Source organism: Aquarana catesbeiana, linkage group LG05 (genome assembly GCF_042186555.1).
Source record: "Aquarana catesbeiana isolate 2022-GZ linkage group LG05, ASM4218655v1, whole genome shotgun sequence".
In the NCBI taxonomy this organism is placed as follows: domain Eukaryota; kingdom Metazoa; phylum Chordata; class Amphibia; order Anura; family Ranidae; genus Aquarana; species Aquarana catesbeiana.
The window spans coordinates 522,182,476-522,206,956 of record NC_133328.1 but is presented as its reverse complement, the minus strand read 5'-3'; positions in this window follow the sequence as shown (position 1 = coordinate 522,206,956).

Genomic DNA, 24,481 nt, shown 5'->3' with positions numbered 1-24,481 from the left:
CTAAATTTTACATTATGTACAGTAGGCCTGTGCCATTAGATGCCATAATGGGAGGGCGGCTGTAGTTATCTCACGCACTGAGAACTTTGTTTGCATAGGATTGATCTAGAAAAAACTTTATCTGGCTTATTTCTTGCACCCAAGGCTTCCTCCTCCTCTATACAGCGCCTTGAAAAAGTATTTATACCCCTTGAAATTTTCCACATTTTGTTATGTTATAACCAAAAACGTAAATGTATTTTGTTGGAATTTTATGTGATAGACCAGCACAAAGTGGCACATAATTGTGAAGTGGAAGGAAAATGATAAATGTTTTTTCAATTTTTTTTTCAAATAAATATCTGAAAAGTGTGGCGTGCATTTGTATTCAGTCCCCTTAACTCTGCTACCTAACCTAACCTAACTAAAATATAGTGGAACCATTTGCCTTCAGAAGTCACCTAATTAGTAAACAGAGTCCACCTGTGTTAACTTAACCTGAGTATAAATACAGCTGTTCTGTGAAGCCCTCAGAGGTCTGTTAGAGAACCTTAGTGAACAAACAGCATCATGAAGGCCAAGGGACATACCAGACAGGTCAGAGATACAGTTGTGAAGAAGTTTAAAGCAGGGTTAGGTTCTAAAAAAAATATCCCAAGCTTTGAACATCTCACGAAGCACTGTTCAATGCATCATCCGAAAATGGAGAGAGTATGGCACAACTGCAAACCTACCAAGACATGGCGGTCCACCTAATCTGACAGGCCGGGCAAAGAGAGCATTCATCAGAGAAGCAGCCAAGAGGCTCATAGTAACTCTGGAGGAGCTGCAGAGATCCACAGCTCAGGTTGGAGAATCTGTCCACAGGACAACTATTAGTCATCCACTCCATAAATCTGGACTTTATGGAAGCGTGGCATACAAAAAGCCATTGTTGAAAAAAAGCCATAAAAGGTCCTGTTTGCAGTTTGCAAGAAGCTACGTGGGGGATACAGCAAACATGTGGAAGAAGGTGCTCTGGTCAGATGAGACCAAAATTGAACTTCTTGGGAATCTTATTTGATCAGATCATAACAACATTAAAGTGACCTCACTTGATTGATATGACCTCACTTGTTGATATTCATACATTTTTTTCTGGATGTTCAGTGCATGCTTTACTTTGCCACATAGACTGTATTGAAATGCATGTGAAGCCACCATGTGCATATGGACTTGTCTTGCACCCCACTGAAGTCTATGCAGCCAAGTAGTGCATATGCAGCACTGTGACCTGCCAGCGCTATATTTTTCTTTTTACTAATGTGGTGGTTGAAAAGGGTTATGCTTTGTCCAGTCTAAGCTGGAAATACATTGGGGGGGGGGTAAAAAAAGCCAGATGCTTACGTAACAACCTTACCTTTCATAGGAATGCGGGAGGAGCAGGATTGGTAAATATTTATGATTACCTATGGGCGGGTAGACTAGACAACACCAAATACTGGCTGCGCGAACATGACATACCACTATGGGTAGACATACAGTAGGTGCCGCCAATATTGTGTTTCCAGCGCGATGGGATCGCTCTGGAAATCGCCACTGCGAGGCTGTGCTTCTCGCGCTCGCCACCCCTACAAGATGTAGCATATCCATAGGAATGTATTGGGGGCGGCGAGTGGGAGGAGCGACATAGCTCGGCGCTGGCTCCCGCGACGGGGCTCGCGGATGTCAATCTCGCCGCTAACAGCAGTGAGATTGACACAATATCAGCGGCACCTACTATAGAAAAGTCGTCAGCACCAACAAAAGACCTAACATCTCTTCTTTTGGGGCGACACATGGGCACCGTGGGATTTGTCAACTATTTCTCCGCCCATGCAGACCTCATTAAAAGCATGGAGATTCCTCCTTACTCAAAAAAATAATGAGGTACAAGAAATTAAATACAGGTTGTAACTACATGCATCAGAAGCAAAAATCCCAATGCTGTCAGTGAAAGGCCTGGTAGACTATGGTATTACTCACATATCAGATTATATAACGGACACCTCCTTAAAACCACAGAGCAAATTATGACCCAATACCAACTGCCGAACAATATGTTGTTCACATGCTTACGATTGACACACTTTCTCCAACTGCAGCAGAGTCCACAGATAAACTTACCTCCCAAAGTTTGGCAATTTCTCTCAACCACCAAACAAGACATAAAAGGAATATCATTTTTATATGATCTCATAGGTAACAGCTTACATTCAAGAAAACTGTTGCAATGGGCAAATGGGAAGATGACTTAGGCACCACATTCTTGGACGACCAATGGCAATGCACCTTCAGGGAAATAAATAAAGCCTCACACTGCATTAAGCACTGGGAATTGGCAATAAAAATGGCAAGTAGGTGGCATTACACCCCATACAGAATAGCCAGTTACTTCCCAGGATCATCAGCGCAATGCTTGAGAGACAAATAGGAAACCTATTACACATGTTCTGGCAATGCCCAAATGTTAGAAGCCTATGAAACCAAATATTCCAACTAATCTCCTCTCTAACGGGTGTATTAACCCCTCTAGTGCCGGCTCTGGCGATCCTACACTTAGATATAGAGAAATTCCCACCTACCTTCAGACCGGTAGTGACCCACATCCTCTTAGAATCACGAACACTGATTCTTTGCAACTGGAAACACAAAACTTCCATTAATCTAACAGACGTCACAAGAGCAGTCCATAGAAACTACACATTTGAACGTCTCATAGCCATCAATTCTCTGCAATGCCATATATTCGACAAACGCTGGTCCATATGGCCTAAAAAGCATTAACAAACAATGATGCTTCCTTGATTCATTAGTGTATGTACTCTCCAGTTTAATTTTTCTGATTAGCTTTTATTATGTTACTGCAAGACGAGCACAAAGTAGTATTTGGATGTATTTGATGTATATCAAGATGTCTAACACAACCTGTATTATGTTTTCTGTTTATATGAAATATTCAATAAAAACTATTGAATTAAAAAAAATGTTATGCTTTCAGTTTTAGTTAAGACTGACTTTGTGACTTTGTCATTAAGCTTTAGATTAAATATGTCATTATGACAATAGTAACACTATCACATAAAGGATATAGTATACATCTTTGTGCTATAATGCTTTTGAGCTGAAATTCATCAAAATATGCATTACCTATCATTAAAATGAATTACAACACAAATTGCCAGGAATTCAGTTGCTGAGGTTAATAGGCTATGACTGTTAAATAAATCATTGTTCTTTGTACCATGTAATAGACGAGTCTTTGGATCACAAATTCCCTAATCACAAATTATATTCCCAAATTAAAAACACTCATGTTTGAATGACCAAGAGCAAACACATTTATGCAAGAAAAATACTTTAATTAAAGGACATTACACCCACACATTAAGGGTGCTCTTTTCAATTTCAGACTACAATGCAATACAATTGGGACATCGCTAAAGGTTAATATGGAGATAATGCTGTATATTAGTACTATGACCTTTATATTTTATGTAGGCTCCCCTCAACCGAACCTCTATTGTTGTCATTTACACTGTAACATTCGTAGGAAGTCAGGAGCCCAAATTTGCAGATCCTAGCTGTAAAGCGATGAAATACCACAACAGAAAACAAAGACAAATTTCAACAATAAATAAGTAAAGTTAAAAGCTATTTTACCTGGTTTGTATGCACAGTCTAAGATAATGTTCCATAAAGTATTTGGACTGTGAAAGAAAAATAAGTGCTTTGCTTCTGGGAGCTTCAGACACAAACTAGCCATTACCCACAATGCAATTTCATCCACCAATGAACTCCACTTTTTGCAAAATGCCTAAAATTAGAAGCTCGCTGCCATGTATTGCTGAATCTGTTAGTCAAAAGGAACTACAGCTAACCATCCATTATTTAAATGTACTTAGATTGTTATCCTGAGTGGAGTTCTGCTTTGATAATAATTACCATATGATTGCACATGCATTTGCATTCTGTTAAAACACATTAATACAGACTAAATTACATTTTCAATTCTTTTAAACTAAATATAACAAAGCTCTACATACTCCTGCCATCCTCTTATGCTACCCTTCAGCCAGTGTTCCTGCTGTACTGTTCACATACCATACCATTCTCTATAATGGAGGATTGGTTCATGTGCAGTACAAGCACTGTCTGGCCACAAGGTAGACTCAAAAGTCAAACCTGGGGCCTTTTATTAATAGATTTTCAAAAGTGAGCCGCTTATACAGTATGTGCTCCAAAAAAGTGGTAGACAGTGCATGCTCATTTTTTTATAATTTTTTTGGAGCACATACTGTATAAGCGGCTCACTTTTGAAAATCTATTAATAAAATGCCCCAGGTTTGACATTTGAGTCTACCTTGTGGCCAGACAGTGCTTGTACTGCACATGAACCAATCCTCCATTATAGAGAATGGTATGGTATGTGAACAGTACAGCAGGAACACTGGCTGAAGGGTAGCATAAGAGGATGGCAGGAGTATGTAGAGCTTTGTTATATTTAGTTTAAAAGAATTGAAAATGTAATTTAGTCTGTATTAATGTGTTTTAACAGAATGCAAATGCATGTGCAATCATATGGTAATTATTATCAAAGCAGAACTCCACTCAGGATAACAATCTAAGTACATTTAAATAATGGATGGTTAGCTGTAGTTCCTTTTGACTAACAGCTTCAGCACATATATGTGCTCCAAAAAAGTGGTAGACAGTGCATGCTCATTTTTTTATAATTTTTTTTGGAGCACATATATGTGTGCTCTGCACATTGATGTGAATATTTAATATTTAAAAGGACAGTCTATTTTTGTTTGCATGATGCTAGCATGATCACGCCCTTCCTTAGATAGAAACACAGTCTTAGGAAGGGCGTGAGGAAGGGAGTGATCATACTAGCCCCAAACTGTCATGCAATCAAATACTTCTGACATGTTTGCATATATTTTTGGGGTTTTTTTGTATGTATTTTTTTTGTGCAGCAAACCTGCTCTTGAACTTTCTCTATATGTGGCCCGTGGGACGGCTTGATTGCATTGCACAGTGAGATTGCCGAAATACTGTACAACACACCTGATTTGGATATATATATATATATATATATATATATATATATATATATTAGGGCTGCGCATCTTCACTGGCCTCACGATTCGATTCGATTACGATTATCAAGTCAACGATTCGATTCGATTCCGCGATGCATCACGATGCATCACGATTACAGTGCAAGTCCGCAAGTTCTCATGGTTTTCATCAAAAAAAATTCAAGTAGTCAGGAGGACTCCATTTTTTTAATTCTATCTGTTCTTAAGAAAAAAAGAGACAGCAGAGGAGCTCCAGGCTCTCTTCCACAATACTAAAGGAGATGGTCAGAGCCTGCGGACATGCTACAGGAGATGATCAGAGACTGCAGACATGCTACAGGAGATGATCAGAGACTGCAGACATGCTACAGGAGATGATCAGAGACTGCAGACATGCTACAGGAGATGATCAGAGACTGCAGACATGCTACAGGAGATGATCAGAGACTGCAGACATGCTACAGGAGATGATCAGAGACTGCAGACATGCTACAGGAGATGATCAGAGACTGCAGACATGCTACAGGAGATGATCAGAGACTGCAGACATGCTACAGGAGATGATCAGAGACTGCAGACATGCTACAGGAGATGATCAGAGACTGCAGACATGCTACAGGAGATGATCAGAGACTGCAGACATGCTACAGGAGATGATCAGAGACTGCAGACATGCTACAGGAGATGATCAGAGACTGCGGACATGCTACAGGAGATGATCAGAGACTGCGGACATGCTACAGGAGATGATCAGAGACTGCGGACATGCTACAGGAGATGATCAGAGACTGCGGACATGCTACAGGAGATGGTCAGAGACTGCGGACATGCTACAGGAGATGGTCAGAGACTGCGGACATGCTACAGGAGATGGTCAGAGACTGCGGACATGCTACAGGAGATGGTCAGAGACTGCGGACATGCTACAGGAGATGGTCAGAGACTGCGGACATGCTACAGGAGATGGTCAGAGACTGCGGACAAGCTACAGGAGATGGTCAGAGACTGCGGACATGCTACAGGAGATGGTCAGAGACTGCGGACATGGTACAGGAGATGAGCACAGACTGCGGACATGCTACAGGAGATGGGCACAGACTGCGGCGGACATGGCACAGGAGATGGGCACAGACTGCGGCGGACATGGCACAGGAGATGGGCACAGACTGCGGCGGACATGGCACAGGAGATGGGCACAGACTGCGGCGGACATGGCACAGGAGATGGGCACAGACTGCGGCGGACATGGCACAGGAGATGGGCACAGACTGCGGCGGACATGGCACAGGAGATGGGCACAGACTGCGGCGGACATGGCACAGGAGATGGGCACAGACTGCGGCGGACATGGCACAGGAGATGGGCACAGACTGCGGACAATAATGCAGAGTTGTGGTGTGATGAAGGCACATAGAAGACAAATTATGATATGGACTTGTGTCACAGCGCCCCCCCCTCCCCCTCTGTACTCACATGCTGCTCTGCCGGTGGCAGCCTGTAATGAGCAGGGCGATCTGCCTGCTCACCATCTCCCCCCGATCTCCATTTGTGCGGCCGGTGTTCCGCCGGTTGTCACATCTGAGGTGGGCAGTGAATTCTCCCGGGAGAGCGCTCCGTGCGTAAAGCTGTTATTAGTGTGTATATTGCGGTCATGTGACACTCGGCTGCGCCTCCCTCCTCTCACGTCTCTCCTGATGTCAGCCCCGCCCGCCTCTCTTCTGACCTGATAGCTCCAGTCAGTGGGCGGAGCTGACATCAGGAGAGACTGAGAGGAGGGAGGCGCGGCCGAGTGTCACATGACCGCAATATACACACTAATAACAGCTTTACGCACGGAGCGCTCTCCCGGGAGGGGGCGGGGCCAGAAATCGATTATTCGGGTCGCATGCATCGATGCCGCATCGGGGACACCCGAATCGCGATGCATCGATGCTGCGATTAATTTTAGCAGCCCTAATATATATATATATATATATATATATATACAGTATCTCATAAAAGTGAGTACACCCCTCACATTTTTGTAAATATTTGATTATATCTTTTCATGTGACAACACTAAAGAAATTACACTTTGTTACAAAAGTAGTGAGTGTACAGTTTGTATAACAGTGTAAATTTGCTGTCCCCTCAAAATAACTCAACACACACAGTCATTAATGTCTAAACCGCTGGCAACAAAAATGAGTACACCCCTAAGTGAGAATGTCCAAATTGGGCCCAAAGTGTCAATATTTTGTGTGGCCACCATTATTTTCCAGCACTGCCTTAACCCTCTTGGGCATGGAATTCGCCAGAGCTTCACAGGTTGTCACTGGAGTCCTCTTCCACTCCTCCATGACGACATCACAGAGCTGGTGGATGTTAGAGACCTTGCGCTCCTCCACCTTCCATGTTAGGATGCCACACAGATGCTCAATAGGGTTTAGGTCTGGAGACATGCTTGGCCAGTCCATCACCTTTTCCCACAGCTTCTTTAGCAAGACAGTGGTCATCTTGGAGGTGTGTTTGGGGTCGTTATCATGTTCAAATCCTGCCCTTTGGCCCAGTCTCCAAAAGGGTGGGGATCATGCTCTGCTTCAGTATGTCACATAACATGTTGGCATTCGTGGTTCCCTCAATGAACTGTAGATCCCCATTGCCAGCAGCACTCATTCAGCCCCAGACCATGGCACTCCCACCACAATGATTGACTGTAGGTAAGACACACTTGTCTTTGTACTCCTCACCTGGTTGCCGCCACACACGATTGACACCATCTGAACCAAATAAGTTTATCTTGGTCTCATCAGACCACAGGACATGGTTCCAGTAATCCATGTCCTTAGTCTGCTAGTCTTCAGCAAACTGTTTGCAGGCTTTCTTGTGCATCATCTTTAGAAGAGGCTTCCTTCTGGGACGACAGCCATGCAGACCGATTTGATGCAGTCTGCGGCATATGGTCTGAGCACTGACAGGTTGACTCCCCACCCCTTCAACCTCTGCAGCAATGCTGGCAGCACTCATACGTCTATTTCTCAAAGATAACCTTTGGCTATGATGCTGACCATGTGCACGCAACTTCTTTGGTCGACCATGGCGAGGCCTGTTCTGAGTGGAACCTGTCCTGTTAAACTGCTGTATGGTCTTGGCCACTGTGCTGCAGCTCAGTTTAAGGATCTTGGCAATCTTCTTATAGCCTAGGCCAGTGATGGTGAACCTTGGCACCTCAAATGTTTTGGAACTACATTTCCCATGATGCTCATGCACTCTGCAGTGTAGGTGAGCATCATGGGAAATGTAGTTCCAAAACATCTGCGGTGCCAAGGTTCGCCATCTTTATGTAAAGCAACAATTCTTTTTTTTAGATCCTCAGTGAGTTCTTTGCCATGCGGTGCCATGTTGAACTTCCAGTGACCAGTAGGAGTGAGAGCGATAACACCAAATTTAACACACCTGCTCCCCATTCACACCTGAGACCTTGTAACACTAATGAATCACATGACACTGGGGATGGAAAATGGCTAATTGGGCACAATTTGGACATTTTCACTTAGGGGTGTACTCACTTTTGTTGCCAGCGGTTTAGACATTAATGGCTGTGTGTTGAGTTATTTTGAGGGGACAGCAAATTTACACTGTTATACAAGCTGTACACTCACTACTTTACATCGTAGCAAAGTGTCATTTCTTCAGTGTTGTCACATGAAAAGATATAATAAAATATTTACAAAAATGTGAGGGGTGTAATCACTTTTGTGAGATACTGTATATACATACATATATAAATAAATAGCACAAATCATAACTCCTAAGAACACAATTAAAGGAAGTGCTGCCTAGTGAGCCATAACACTCTGACACAAATGCTCACATCACGCTCTTCTCCCATCCCTTCTCTGCTTGTCAACACATACAACTCAAACTAAGCAGCCATTGCACGTATCTGTTCATGAAGCATCCTCACCTATGTGATGTGTAGCCTTGCATGTTAACCATTTCATGCAAGCGTAAGATATACAGTGTAATGGTTGGGTTGTACATTCTAAAATCCTTCCAGAAATAAGAGTTATGGGTGTAGGCTTTTGTGCTGAATTATCAACTGATTCCATGTTTTGGAGGGAGTAGCAGCTTATCTATATAAAATGATGGTGCTGTAGAAGGATTAATGTGCTGCTCCAATTCCATTCACCTTTTTTGGCCATAGTGATTCATACATGCGCAAGCTAACTGTTTAGTTTACCAACTGTCAATAATTTCCACATTGACATATATGATACAACCACCCTGTAGAGGGAAATTCAGGTGCATCTTCAAAGTAAAACTTCCTAAATGAAATAGGAGGCTGCAGTTGTTGACCTGATGAAAATGTCAGTTGCCTGACTATTGCGCTGACTTCAGTATTTTCCAAGTTACTTCTGATCTGGAACAAGTATCCAGATCAGAAAACATGATTGTGTTGGGTCAGGATAAATACTTAAAGTACTAAGAACTATAGAGAAAAAATATTTTTTATTCCATTTTAGATAAAGCAAGGGAAGTTTATAACCCTTGTCAGTTTATTTTTTGTCATCTGTGTTCCATTAGGGATATTTCCCTTCACTTCCTGTCTCAAAGCCAAAACAGAGGAAACCCCTGCAAATTAAGGGAAGCCCTTGGGGACCCCCAGGTCACCAGAACCAGTGTCCCAATTTTCAATTTAATACTTTTCTAGGGGCAACCCAAAATGGAATTTGTGGAATTTTCTTTTACTTTTGCTTTCAATGATAATGGTAAATAGGACAAAAATAGAGAGTGTAAATCTCCCTAACGGGGACACAGAGAGCAATGAAAAGTGACAGGTGTTCTAATCCCTCTCCACTTCCAAAAAAGTTTTGCTTTTAGTTGTACTTTAACCAATATTTTGGAATAGGGAAAAAGGAGATGTCAACTATATCAGCCCATATGTTCCTTTCTTACGTTTTCCCTGCACCTAATGTGCTTTAGAGTGATGTTTTATTTTTTTTGACCAACAAACATGTTATATTTACCTGTTCTGTTGCAGTGGATTTGCAAAAAGCAGCCTGGATTCTCCTCTTCTCGGGTCCCTCTTTGCTGCTCCTGACCCCTCCCTCATGTCGAGTGCACCCAAGCCAAGCAGCAGCTCCGTGTGTCCATTCAGACACGGAGCTGCCATTCGGGCCCGACCCCTCTCTCTTCTGATTGGCTAACTGACCTTGATTGACAGCCGCGGGAGCCAATAGTGCCGCTGCTGTGTCTCAGCCAATCAAGAGGAAGAGTCCCTAACAGCCAAGAGACTCGTGGACATTGCTGGACAGAGATGGGGCTCAGGAAAGTATTAGGGGGTGCTGAGGAGGCTGCTACACAGAAGATAATTAAAGATAAAAAAAGTCTACCTTTACAACTTCTTTAAAACCTAGCTCCACCTTAAATCTAAGTGCCTGGAGCCCCTGGAGCATTTATTTCATAATGAATCTCTGTAAAAAATTACTTTTTCATAGGGATCTGGTCAAGTGGCGTCACATTTTTCCCTCAACATCTTCCACCTTTTGCCTGTGAGCCCAGGTGGATTGATGACTGTACCCCCCGTGGGCAGGTCCTTAACACCCTGCACTCACACAAAGTAGATATGAAGATGTGGACATCATTAAGCTCAGAAGAACACCACCACTGGATTGAAGAGGAATTTCTTTTTTTTTAGGGGAATTAATATGATAGTGAGATCTTCTGAATTGCTGGGTATTAGATTTAAAAAAAATTGAATTGGGCTTTAAAGGGGTTATAAAGGTTTTTTTTTTTTTAAATAATAAACATTTCATACTTACCTCCTCTGTGCAATGGTGCTGAACAGAGGGGCCCCCGGTCCTCCTCTTCTAGGGTCCTCCAGTGGTGCTCCTGGCTCCTCCTCTTCTTGAGTGCCCCCACAGAGAGCCGCATTCCCTGGGGGCACTCGTGCCGCCGCGCTCCCGAGTCCTGCTGCTGTGTCTATTGATCCACCCCCAGCTCCTGTGTCACTGGCTTTGATTGACAGCAGCGGGAGCCAATGCTCCTGCTGCTATCAATCCAGCCAATGAAGACAGCGGCTGGAGCTGCTCTGCTCATCCCCGCCACTGGAAAGATCAGGTTCCAACAATAACATTGTCATTACTAATTATAACAAAGTGATACATATCTTTTTATGGTAGGCTTTGTTATAATAGCATTGTTTTCAAAACACAAAGAAGACAAAAAACTACTTCTTCACAACTCTTTCTCATTTAGAAAACAGAAATGGTATTTCTGGTATAATGTACATCAAACATATTCATAAATAAATTAAAGAAATTTGTGTATTTTTCAGCACGTACCACAAAAAAATGAATAAAAGTGTAAAAAAACTCACTAAGAAAAGAGGGACAGGAAGGAGCTAGGGCTTATTGGAGTTAATTAGTGCTTAGTAAGGGATTATATGAGAACAATTGTATTAAAGAATTAAGAATTTAATTTAAAAAAAAGAAAATGATATGTCACTTCTGGATTTGCCAAAATTATGGAGCAGGACAAACATTTAATCTGCACATAAAAGCTACAACAAACTACAATGTAACAATATTACATTTTATTAATTACTAGAGTGGGGAAGAGAGGAGTGGTTTGAGTGAAACTGATTTCACTTTTTTTAACTTCCCCTGCAACCAAAACGCTTAAATTTTAATCACTTAGCTGCTTAAGCAAAACTTTCTACAAAAAAAAAGATTTTAACATTTTTCATTGAGAGGATTCATGGGATGATGAGGGGGGGGGGGGGTGTATTCAGGGTTCAGGGTTTATTTAGAATTTTGTGCATTTGTGCTTTTTCTTCATTTGTGTATTTGATCCTTATTTGTATAAGGTTTCTTTACATTTTTTTATTTGACTTTTTCCGCTGTCTGTTTTATTTTTTTCCTGTGAAAGAAATGTTGAATAATGAGACTAATGCTGGGACCATTTTGTGGCTCAAGAACAGGTATATGATAGGTGGAAGACACTTCTGTAACATTCAGGATCCCTTTATAGCCTGCTACACCCTTAAAGGATAAGTTCACTGTTTAAAAAATAATAAATGAACATTTTTTGCAGGTAAAAATGTGTATTTTTTTTTTCCCCGCAGCCTGTAAAGTATTACACCAGCAATCGGCTGGTGCCATGCAGGTCTCCTGCAGATCTGTCAATATATGTGTGCCCAAATATCACATACAGGCAAGCAGATACACTGACAGGAAGAAGCAATGAACTACCACAGTGCTCCACAGTGCCATAGTAGTTAATTGAGAACTACAAGCTGACAGCTGCAAAGGATGTCGGGACTTGTAGTTCATTCGCACACAGAGCTGGGGGAATGAATGACGTGGCCCTGTGGGCGGAGCCCCGCATGGCGCCACTGATTTCAAAAAGGGACAGCTAGTATGGGGAACTTCCCCCTGTACTGCTGTCACAAGGAGGGGGGGGATTGGGCAGTGGCTGCAACATTGGGAACATGTTACATTTTCCACCCTAAAAACGGTGAACTTTAAATGCTTCATTTCTCATACCTATGTGCCTGTATATGGACCAGAGCAATGTTTACATTTGCACTATGGGCCTCTTTATTTGGTGATAACTTTGCATTACATGAAATACCAAATAAGACATACACTGTTTTGTAAAAAGCTGGACTTTTAATGTTTTTCAAACATTTTTTTTTCTATGAAATCTATAGAAGAATAAACATACAAACATGAAAAATACCCTTGTTTTCTGTTTGACCAGTATTATTTTTAGAACATGTAGGTTTACTGTTAATAAAAAGACTGAATTTTACTCTATAATTTATCCTGTTTAAAATTAGGTTTTTGGTACAAAGCACGATAAAGTTATTTTCAAATGAAAAAGGCATTTTGTTTTTAACTTTGTGCATCTGCTTGTTATGGTACATTGAAAAAGCAACAAACAAAACAAATTAAAAAATAATTATTAATGGTAAAACAAAACAAAAAGAATAAAAAATAAATCAGCAAAAAAAAATGCTGAAGAGAAATTAGGGTTAAATAGAAGCACATTTTCATTTAAAAAATAACTTTATTTATGTGATGTCATATGCAGATCAAAGGTCACACCTTTGATCTATATTTAAATGAAGTAATAAATACAATAGAACAATACATAGATTCGTTGCATTTTTGACAGGCACTCCTGCTTTGTAATACAAAACATTTGCTGGCTGCCATGTTGACAGCCGGTATTTGGAAGTAATAGTGGCTGGGTTACCTGTGTCCAGGAAAGAGAAGCTGGACATAAGAAATGCATCCTAAAAAAGTAGTTGAAATTTTTTATGATATATCAATTATATTCAACATCATCAAGTGGTTAAAACCAGTGCCGGGACAAGGTCATCCAGTGCCCAGGGCAAAGATGCCAAACTTCACCCCCCCTCTCCCTTAAGGTTAGGGTCAGGGTGCCCCCCACCCCTGCAATATACCATTGCGCTAGGGGCAGCCGCCCCTCCTGCCCACCCCTTGTCCCGGCCCTGGTTAAAACCCCCAAACCCACCTTAATTTTATCTTCCCCAATAACTCCAATGCATTTTGCTGAAATAAGGTAATTTCATTGAAGTGTACCCATTTTCAGGGAAATTTGATTTCTAAACTTCACTCATGTAGACTGAGGAATATCATCACTACTGCATGTGTGCCATACTGGAATTCTTTACTAGAATTCTCCAGCAAGGGATCAGGAAAGCAAAGGAGTGCAGTGATAATAGCTGCAGGCCGGTTTATTTTCTATGTCTGTAGTACAAAGCAAATACACTTTGATAAATTTTTTCACAATATATTTTGTATTTATAACATAGCTTCGTCAGCACCTCATTATAGTTTTGGTTGGATGCAGGCGACATGAGTCACCAACAAACATAAGATGAGTATAACACCTTTTATGAGTGTACTGCATGTGCGTTGATTGTACCGGCATTCTTGTCGTCATTGAAGCTGGTGAAGTATGCACAGAATACCAAATTTAAAGTGGATCAAGCAGAATATTCCCATTGTACACGTTCCTGGAGATGCTTTGAATTCCATTGTACTTGCTTGATGAAGAGGTCAATGTGGCCCCCGAAACTGCACAAATTACTACCGTGTTGTGATCACTTTAATACATTTTTGGAGGTTTATTTGAAGATCCATGGTGTGCTAGGGATATATGATTCAATTTTAAAAAAGTGGAATTCAAGGCAAACACAAGCTGCAGTCTTTGACATTTAAATGAATAAAACATTACATATCATGAATAATTGCTAATTTTTTTTAATTAAAAGCATGTTTTAAACTTTATTTTGTTATTTGTTGCATTACAGTGCTGCCAATCTCCGGCAGGTTATTTGCAACCACTTCTTTTCCTTATGCATCCACTCCAGCAATGGCTGCATTGCATTGCATTGCATTGCATTCTAAGGATGAGTTTTCTGATGGTGATCATGGGCCAGTGAACTATGACTGTGTAATGGGTGATGAAACAGCCACTTGTAATCTCTATCCAAAGCTCCTATGACGGGGTGATAATATATGAGCACAGCTGGGAAACAGGAACAGAGAATTGTCATTCTACAACAGGAAGTGGCTGATAAAAGATATTCATAACAGGAATTTTAAAGCTGAATTACATCAACCCAAAACGTCACTAGTTTGCGTCCCCCACCACTCCATAGCAAGGGTTAAAATTACATACAACAATTATAGTGCAGCAATAAAGATAATAATACAAAACATATATACATGTACGGTACAATCAACATATAAAGTGATAAAATAAATATGTGAATAAACATCCACAATAGTTCAAAATGTGACAGTAACACAAATCAATAGTCATGTCATGTGAATTGATCATGACAGCTGGAAGTAAGTCCCAAAACAACATAGGTGAATTTCCACATGTGAGGACAATGAATCCAAAGATTTAACCACTTATCTGTGATCCACCACCACAATGTGCAGCTAGCAAGCTTACCAGACATAACGGACTCATATACCTTTGGTACTGAGTTAACAAAGCGGTCAGAAAATTCCAATCAGCTTGATTAACCGTAAGGGGTGTATACAGATCTCCCAATACTCCAGGTCACGGTAGATGGTCACCGCATCACAAGCCAACCTCCCATCTCATGGATCTATGTAAAGGAATACCAAGCATCCACGCTTAGTGTAAAACCATTACTTAAAATCTTTTATAAAAATGTACCAAACACTTACAGAAATCCAATGTATAAGCAGCGCTGTATACAACATCCATCCCAAAGACAGTAAGGTAGAAGTCTTGGATCAAAACCATAATGACATCATGGACACGGGCTCTAGCCGACGCGTTACGTCATACTTGACTCCATCTGGGGTGTGACAAAGTCAAGTATGACACCCCAGATATAGCACTTGTGGGATGGTCCCATTGACTTCAAAGGACATGCTTGGCAAGCAGCACCACCTGGCAAACATGGTATCATGTATAAAATGTGCCTTACCACAACCGCTACATCAATGTGTACAAACCAAAGCAACCACCATGTCAGCTTGTAGTTAGGTGGTTGGTAAAAACATGGATCAACCACCTGTTTTTACTGCCCCTTTGACACATGTGTGAATGAGGTCTTACCGATCCTTTATCAAGTACAAAAGTAAGTATATGGTATTTGTGCTTTAAATGTGTAGATAGGATATGCAAATAAACGTAAGGTTACAAAATACTGACTATAGCATCTGATATTTCATCCAACCTAGTCTGTAAAATTGTCAATAAATACAATTGTGTGTATTAGTAACATTGGCCATAAACACATAGTTTTTCATCAGCCCATAGATAAGTAAATAAATTGACTCGATTCTCCCATCCACACACTTGAGGTGGATAGGGAAATCATCCCCACTGAGCTATTATATTCTGACACCAAGGAAACTTTCCTACCATCAGAATACAAGTGGGGAAATTCCAATCTCCCTACCAATACATTGATCACAATTTGGCCGGTTCAATCCACGTATGGCGAGCTTAATGCTAAACAACGTAGATGGACAAATCTCCAGCGGTGGCTTTTGTACTCTGTCAGCTGGTGCTGCCTGCTGTCAAAAAACCCCAACAGTGCCTGCATCTGATTGGTTGCAGATGCTGCTTGGCCAACAATCTTCCAGCAGGATCCTTCAAAGAGAATTTTGACTGGTGATCAGTAATTTGACAAAATCCACTCATGTATGGGCAGCTTAAAGCGGAGTTCCGCTTAAAAACAATAAAATTAAAAGTCAGCAGCTACAAATACTGCAGCTGCTGACTTTTAATAATCGGACACTTACCTGTCCCAGGGTCCTGCGATGAGGGGGAACGAAGCCCCGCTCGTCTCCCCCTCCTCTCTGCTGCGCCAGCATTGTCACTGTGGGTGCCTGGCTGTGGCTTCACAGCCGGGCATGCACTTCCCATGTGCGAGCCGCGCTGTGACTGGCCGGGCAATTGTTCGGAGGAAAGGCATGTAAACAAGGCAGGCCGCTGTTCTGTCAGAGAGAAAAAGAGAGATCTTGTGTTTCAGCTAAGCTAAAACACGGATCTCTCTTTTCCTCCAGTGCATCCACTCCCCCACAGTTAGAAAGCATTCCCTAGGAGCACACTTAACCCCTTGATCGCCCCTGGTGTTAACCCCTTCCCTGCCAGTGTCATTTATATAGCGGCAGTGCATTTTTTTTAGCACTGATCACAGTATTGGTGTCGCTGGCCCCCAAAAAGTGTCACTTAGTGTCAGATTTGTCCGCCGCAATGTCGCAGTCCCACTAAAAATCACTGATCGCTGCCATTACTAGTAAAAATATTGAAAAAATGTGAAAGTCTCTAAATTTATCCCATAGTTTGTAGACTCTATAATTTTGCGTAAACCAATCAATATACACTTATTGAGATTTTTTTTTTTACAAAAAATATGTAGCAGAATACATATTGGCCTAAACTGATGAAGAAATTTGATTTTTAAAATTTTTTTTATTGGGGATGTTTTATAGCAGAAAGTAAAAACTATTGTTTTTTTTTTTTTTTCTCAAAATTGTCAGTCTTTTTTTGTTTATAGCGCAAATCAAAAGGTGATCAAATACCACCAAAAGAAAGCTCTATTTGTGGAGAAAAAAAGCACATCAATTTTATTTGGGTACAGAGTTGTACGACCGCGCAATTGTCAGTTAAAGTAACATAGTGACATATCGCAAAACATGGTCTGGTAAGGAAGGGGGTAAAACTTTCTGAAGTGGTTAAAGAGGAGCTCCAGTCTCCTCCTCGCTCCAAAAAATTTAAAGTCAGCAGCTACAAACACTGTAGCTGCTGGCTTTTAATATATGGATGCTTATCTGTCCAGGGATCCAGCGCTGTTCTCACCCAAACCGATTCTTTAATCGACTTTGGGTCCAGGTGCCAGCATCTTAACTATGGGAAACTGGCAAGGAAGCCTTTCGGTTTCACAGTCAGATTCCCACTGTGCATGCGCGAGCCGTGCTGCGCTTTGTGAATGGTCCCGCAGTCTTCTGGGACCTGTGATGTGTCCCAGAAGGCTGTGAGGGAAGGAAAGGGGTTAAACTTCCGGTCAGATCAAATCCTACCAGAAGTGGGGGAGTGGGTACCTGTCAAAACCCCCAAAAAAAAGTGCCAAATCTGAAGGAGAAGGGGGAAGAGGAGGCTGAGTGGAAGTTCCCCTTTTGGGTGAAGTTCTGCTTTAAGCAGAAGTCACACAAAAAGTATATTAATAAAAACAAAGCAGGTTAAGTCAGCACAGTGGCTAGTGGTTAGCACTTCTGCCCAGCAGCACTAGGGTTGCACTAAGTGCCAACCATGGCACTATCTGCCTGGAGTTTGCATGCTCTCCCTGTGCCTGGGTGGGTCTCCTCCCACACCCCAAAGACATGCTGATAAGTTAATTGAATCCTGTCTATATTGGCCCTAGTATGTGTATGAATGTGAGTTAGGGACCTTAGAGTGTAATGTGAATATATAATATATATATATATATATGTAAAGTGCTGCACAAATTGATGGTGCTATATAAGTCCTTGTAATAAATAAAGATTGAATGGGTTGCCTTTGGCATTTTAACTAGTCTGAATCTTGGATGATTCTACAAGACAAAATAAAAGGCACATTATGCGTCCGCCTCGCAGCAGTCTTATTGGTCTCAGTGGTGTATTCTGAAATATAGTCCTTTAGTCTTTTGGTAAATCTTTGCCAGCTAATGCAACAGTGTTAAAGCACTCAACCTTTTCCCTTTCCTTCTCGGAGACGTTGGCAATGACACGTCTGTCTTTTCATCCATCCATCAGCCCCCCCGCAATATAGCATGCTTTCACTTTTCCTTCCATAGATACCAAAGTGTTATTTAACCTGCTACCTTCTCCTAAGTGTAAAACAAAGGAAAGGTAAAACTGTAATATAAAAGGAAAGCAGCTGACTGATCTTGCTATTGTCTGTACCTAAATGATATTTTTATTCTGGGCTAGCCAACCCTTTATTCAGATCAATATCAAATTAGATATAGCAACAGCATTGTATACTGTAATTTCCTTACTTCTAGGAAAGGCAGGAGAGTTAAATCATACAATAGCAAACACACCCTACATATGAAATCCACAGTATATCAAAGCTTTAAATATTGTAGCTTGTCATAAAAGCTTATGGCAGCATTTGTGTTTCTTTATAAGTTAATGGCTTTATGTCTGTTGAGTGCTGAAGTCAATAAAGGAAGCAAGAGAATATATCCATGTAATATCAAGAAACAAATTAAATGGGTGACCTTTCCAGCATTCTACACAACAAGCGAGTGGAGCAGCATGAGCTGCCTGCTGAATGGATGTATGGAAAATCCTGGTCGCTCGCTGTGCATGCACATTTCACAGAGCAGAACTTGTGTGCTTTGCTGCACAGGAAATTACCTTTATTCGATATGTGCCAGAGGGAAATGTTACCTTGATCATTGTTATAGATATCAAAGATTCTTATTACTGGCTTGTTTAATAAAGTAAAAGACCCCAAATGAAAACTCACAGGTACCAATCACGGCACATCTTCCAAGGCTCTGACAACAATAAATAATCTGGTTGCTTTGGATTATTGCTCTTTGTACACCAGCGCTGCTCTCTGAATTGTCTTATTGAAAAAGTCTATTACAATAAGGTTAAGCTGGCCAAACATTATGCAAATTTTGACGGGTTACTGATGAACTGGCCCAAATCGCTCTGTGGGTGGTCCCGTGACAATGAAGTCGGGATCCGCCCACATGCCTGGACAGGCACCGGCTCAGGCTCTGGAGCCACTGAGAGGCTGAGCCAGCCATTCCAACCCCCTCCACAGCTCAGCGCTCCAGTGAGCGTGGGGGACAGAGCAAAGAGCTGGTGACTAACAGTCACTGGCTCTCTGCTCATGGAGCCCTGAGAAGTGAGCAATTGGCGGTGTTAGAGCACACGGTTTTCAGTGTTATAGCTGGCAGGGGACAGATGCAGCATCAGACTGATGCTGCATGCACTTAGGCATGCATGATTCAGAAGAAAAAACTAACCCCATACTTCTCTTTTAAAAGGAGTGCTGATTGTCAATTTAAACAAGCTACTATCAGGCCTAAAAGTAAAATCATCCAAATAATGTAGCTTGCTGGTTTAACCTTTGAACTGCGACTGATATAAGGCTTTGTAAGCTTTACTGGCCAGCTCAGTAAGCTTTACATCAGCTACATCACGCTTTCTATAAGCTCATAGTCATTGCAGCAAACATGATCCCCTAGACCTCTGCACCCCAGATGTTTTGAACTACATATCCCATGATACTCATGCACTCTGCAGTGTAGTTGAGCATCATGGGAAATGTAGTTCCAAAACATCTATATTACCAACCGCTCAGTGTCTGCTACCCCTATCCGCCAATCCCTACACTGGCTTCCGATCGCCCAGTGAATTAAATTCAAAATACTAACTACAACATACAAAGCCATTCACAACTCTGCCCCCAGCTATATCACCAATCTTGTCTCCAAATATCACCCAAACTGTCCTCTCTGCTCTTCTCTGGACCTCCTGCTCTCAAGCTCCCTTGTCTCCTCCCATACTCCACTCCAGGACTTTTCCAGGGCCCCTTCCATCCTCTGGAACTCTCTACCTCAATCTTTCTGGTTATCTCCAACTCATCTCTTCAGGGAAGCCTATCAGACCTCTAATCTTTTATCACTTCCATCAGCTTATCCCTCACAGTTATAACCTTTTGTACCATTTACCCCACCCTCTTAGATTGTAAGCCCTCTTAACCCTCTTGTATTTTATTGTTTTGTAACTGTACTGTCTCCCTTTTATATTGTAAAACGCTGCATAAACTGTTGCCACTTTATAAATCCTGTATAATAATAATAACACCACCCCCCTCCTTCACCATCATCCCTATCGGCAATGTGCCCTCTTCCCTCCCTGTGCCTTCAGCTGCCCACTCATTCAGAAGGGCTGATAGTGTTGCCTCCAGTATTACCACCCTACCCCCAGCCCTTGTGTGCCCTCCTGCTGTCACCCCCTCTTCCGCCACAGTCAATACCACCAATGAGATGGGCATCCTGGCTTATGGCTAATCTCATCTGTAGCTTTTCTGTTCAGGATGACAGTGCAGGTGGAGCACCACTACAGGGGTAGTTTTACATTTTCCCCTTTTAACTAGCCTTTAGATTTACTTTAAAGTTCATCTCCAGGCAAGAATGAGAATACTAACCGAAATACACACTAGAAAAATACATACACTGGAGCTAAAAGGTCAGCTCCTGTCATATTGCATAGCCACTCTTTTTCACACCATAGCATATAAATAAATGCTGCTGAATAATAATAATCATTGTTCCTATAATAAACCAACTAGACGCATTTTCAGGATGAAAGTGGCCTTAAAAGTGAAAAAAGGTGACAATACACATGAAGGATACAGATGTCTGGTAAGAATATTTCTTTGCATTGTTTTAGTCAAATTGTGGTATAATGTTATAACTTTTGTGAACTGACAAATGCATTGTTCAGATGCATTGTTACAGGACAGTATAAAAGGCGTGAAGATAATTACCTCCAATGGCATCCACCAACGATGAAATCAACAGTTTTGGATAGACTGTTCCTTTGAATCAACATTCCGTGTAATTAATTGAGGGATGGGCCGACCACTCCCCTGTTCGGTTCGCAGTAGAACTTTGGGGAAAATGTTCTAACCCGAACGGCGAATCCTATTGAAGACCATGGGAGCCGAACAGGAAAAATCAAAAGTACCCATTTTGAAGGCTTATATGCAAGTAATTGGCCATAAAAGGGGTATGGGGGTCTGGGTACTGGCCTGGGGGACATGTATCAATAAAAATAAAAAAAATTTAAAAGATAGTTTTTTCAGGAGCAGCGATTTTAATTATGCTTAAAGTGCAACAATAAAAATGAAAAATTCCTTCAAATATAGTGCCTGGGGGTCCCCTTAATGTGCCTGTAAAGTGGCGCATCTGTAGTACACATAAAACATGCTGCAGCAAAAATTACATTTCTATAAAAAAAATGACTCAAATCCCATTTAACATGCCTTGAGGTTACAAGTGCCGTCACCCGGCTATTGAAAAAATAAAGAAAAAAAAAAGGTTGTGTGCCCCCCCCCTCCAGTCCATACCAGATCTTGATTTAAAGGGGAACCCCACGCCAAAATAAAAGAAAAAACAGCGTGGGGTCCCCCAAAAAATCTATACCAGACCCTTACCTGGGCATGCAGCCTGGAAGTTTAGAAAAGGGGGGACAAGCAAGCGCCCCCCCCTCCTGAACCATACCAGGCCACATGCCCTCAACAAGGGGAGGTGGGTGCTTTGAGGCAGGGGGCCTCTCCCCCCCAAAGCACTCAAAGTTGTCTTGTCCCGACAACCCTACAAGCCAGGTGGCCCTGCCCCTTACCTATATAAGAAATACGCAGAGGAGACATTCAGTGGGAGGCCTCCCAGGAGGCGGAACCGTTTTTGATTTTTTAGATTTTTCGGGTCCAGTGGGCGGTGTGATTGATACATGGATTTACATAGAGGGAAACAATTTTTTTATTTTTTATTTTTTAATAAAGGATTTGTCAAAAACTGTCTCTTGTGTTTATTACTTTTTGACACTTTTTTGGTGAATGGGTAGGGGTACTATGTACCCGTTACACATAGGGGAGGGCCGGGATCTGGGGGCCTGCTTGTTAACAGGGGCTTTCAGATTCCGATAACCACCCCACCCACAGACCCCCACAACCACAGCCCAGGGTTGTGATGAAGAGACCCTTGTCCCCATCAACATGGGGACAAGGTGCTTTGGGGTTGGGGGGCAGAGCCCCCCTGCCCCAAAGCACCTACCCCCCATGTTGAGGACAAGTGGCCTGGTATGGTTCAGGAGGGGGGGCTCGCTCATCCCCCTCACTTTCCTGACCTGCCAGGCTACAAGCCCAGGTAAGGGTCTGGTATGGACTTTTGGAGGGAACCCACAATGTTTTTTTAATTTATTTTGGCGTGAGGTTCCCCTTCAGGTCTGGGGGAGGACACCACAGTGTTTTTTTCTTACTTTTTTTACTGTTCAGGCAGGGCACTTTTTTTTTTATTGTTCAGCTGTTAGCGGAGAAACCTATTGACAGCTGAGGATCCATCGGTTGTTAAGGACGCCGCGGCCGGCTTCCCGGCCCCGCTCCTTAACAATCAGTTTACACTGCTCCCGGATTGGGCAAAGCTTTGCCCAATCAGGGCGCAGAATGCACTATGCAGCGCTCACTGCATTGCAGGGTCTTAGTCGGGCGAACACCTGGCGAACACCCTGCAAATTCAGGTATTCAGCAAATGGTCGAACAGGCAAATGTTCGGCCTGAACTCATACTCGGCCCGAACTGTTCGCCCATCTCATAGTAATCAATAATGTACATAAATCAGAACTTTTGTAACTTCTGACAATTTGTAGATTTATTCATTCACTTTTACCTGAAATCTGCTGATAATCCCAATTATAGTGTTTTACTAATCATGTAGTGATCCCCATCACATAAATATGTACAAAGCCTATTCATATTTTGGTTATAGCCTTTAGCAAATGTACAAGTACATGCAAATATGCTGTAGCTTTGGTCATTCTAGTGTGACTTAGAAGAATATTGATTAGCTGGTAAAAGTTTCAGCCCTTTCTAGTGTTGTATAGTGTTGTATTAAATAGCCTTCTTAAAAGTAAAATGTGCTAAAACAGGAACAGCAAAGGAGAGACGATAAAGGAGTGAAGATCCATTGTGCCTTCTTTGGAGCTGTGACTTTCATGTGAAATGTAATCTCACTCACTGAACAGAATGCAAATTGCTCATTTCAGTTCTACTCACAGCAAAACTAGATTTCCATTGTCTATGCAGAAAACCAACATTCCGTACAAGAAAAGAAAGGTGACAAAAAAATGACAGTAATAGATGCAGAAATAGAGAACTCATAATTAGAGAAACAAATGTACACATGAGGTGCTGCTTATTTTAGAGTTTTGAAATCCCAGTCATTGACAACTATTTTTTCAGCTTTCAGGTGTGACACAGTTAATAATGCTGCTCACAAGTCCCATGCTGTTTGCCATTCGGGATCTGTCACTACTCCACTTGCAAAAGATGTACACTGCAAACCTATGTACCTTAAAACAACTTTAATAGTCCAGGAGCACTGATATATTTCACCTACGACCTCCCTCTGCAACATTATATCATCTGCTGGGGCTTACAGTGCCTTGCAAAAGTATTCACCCCCTTGGCTTTTTACCTATTTTGTTACATTACAGCCTTTAGATCAATGTTTCTTTAAACTGAATTATATATGATGGATCAGAACACAATAGTCTAAGTTGGTGAAGTAAAATTAGAAAAATATATATATAAAAAAAATTTTCAGAAATAAAAAACTGATAATTGGCATGTGCGTATGTATTCACCCCCTTTGTTATGAAGCCCATAAAAAGCTCTGGTGCAACCAATTACCTTCAGAAGTCACATAATTAGTGAAATCATGTCCACCTGTGTGCAATCTAAGTGTCACATGATCTGTCATTACATATACACACCTTTTTGAAAGGCCCCAGAGGCTGCAACACCTAAGCAAGAGGCACCACTAACCAAACACTGCCATGAAGACCAAGGAACTCTCCAAACAAGTAAGGGACAATGTTGTTGAGAGGTACAAGTCAGGGTTAGGTTATAAACAAATATCCAAATCGTTGATGATCCCTAGGAGCACCATCAAATCTATCATAACCAAATGGAAAGAACATGGCACAACAGCAAACCTGCCAAGAGACGGCCGCACACCGAAACTCACGGACCGGGCATGGAGGGCATTAATCAGAGAGGCAGGACAGAGACCTAAGGTAACCCTTGGGGAGCTGCAG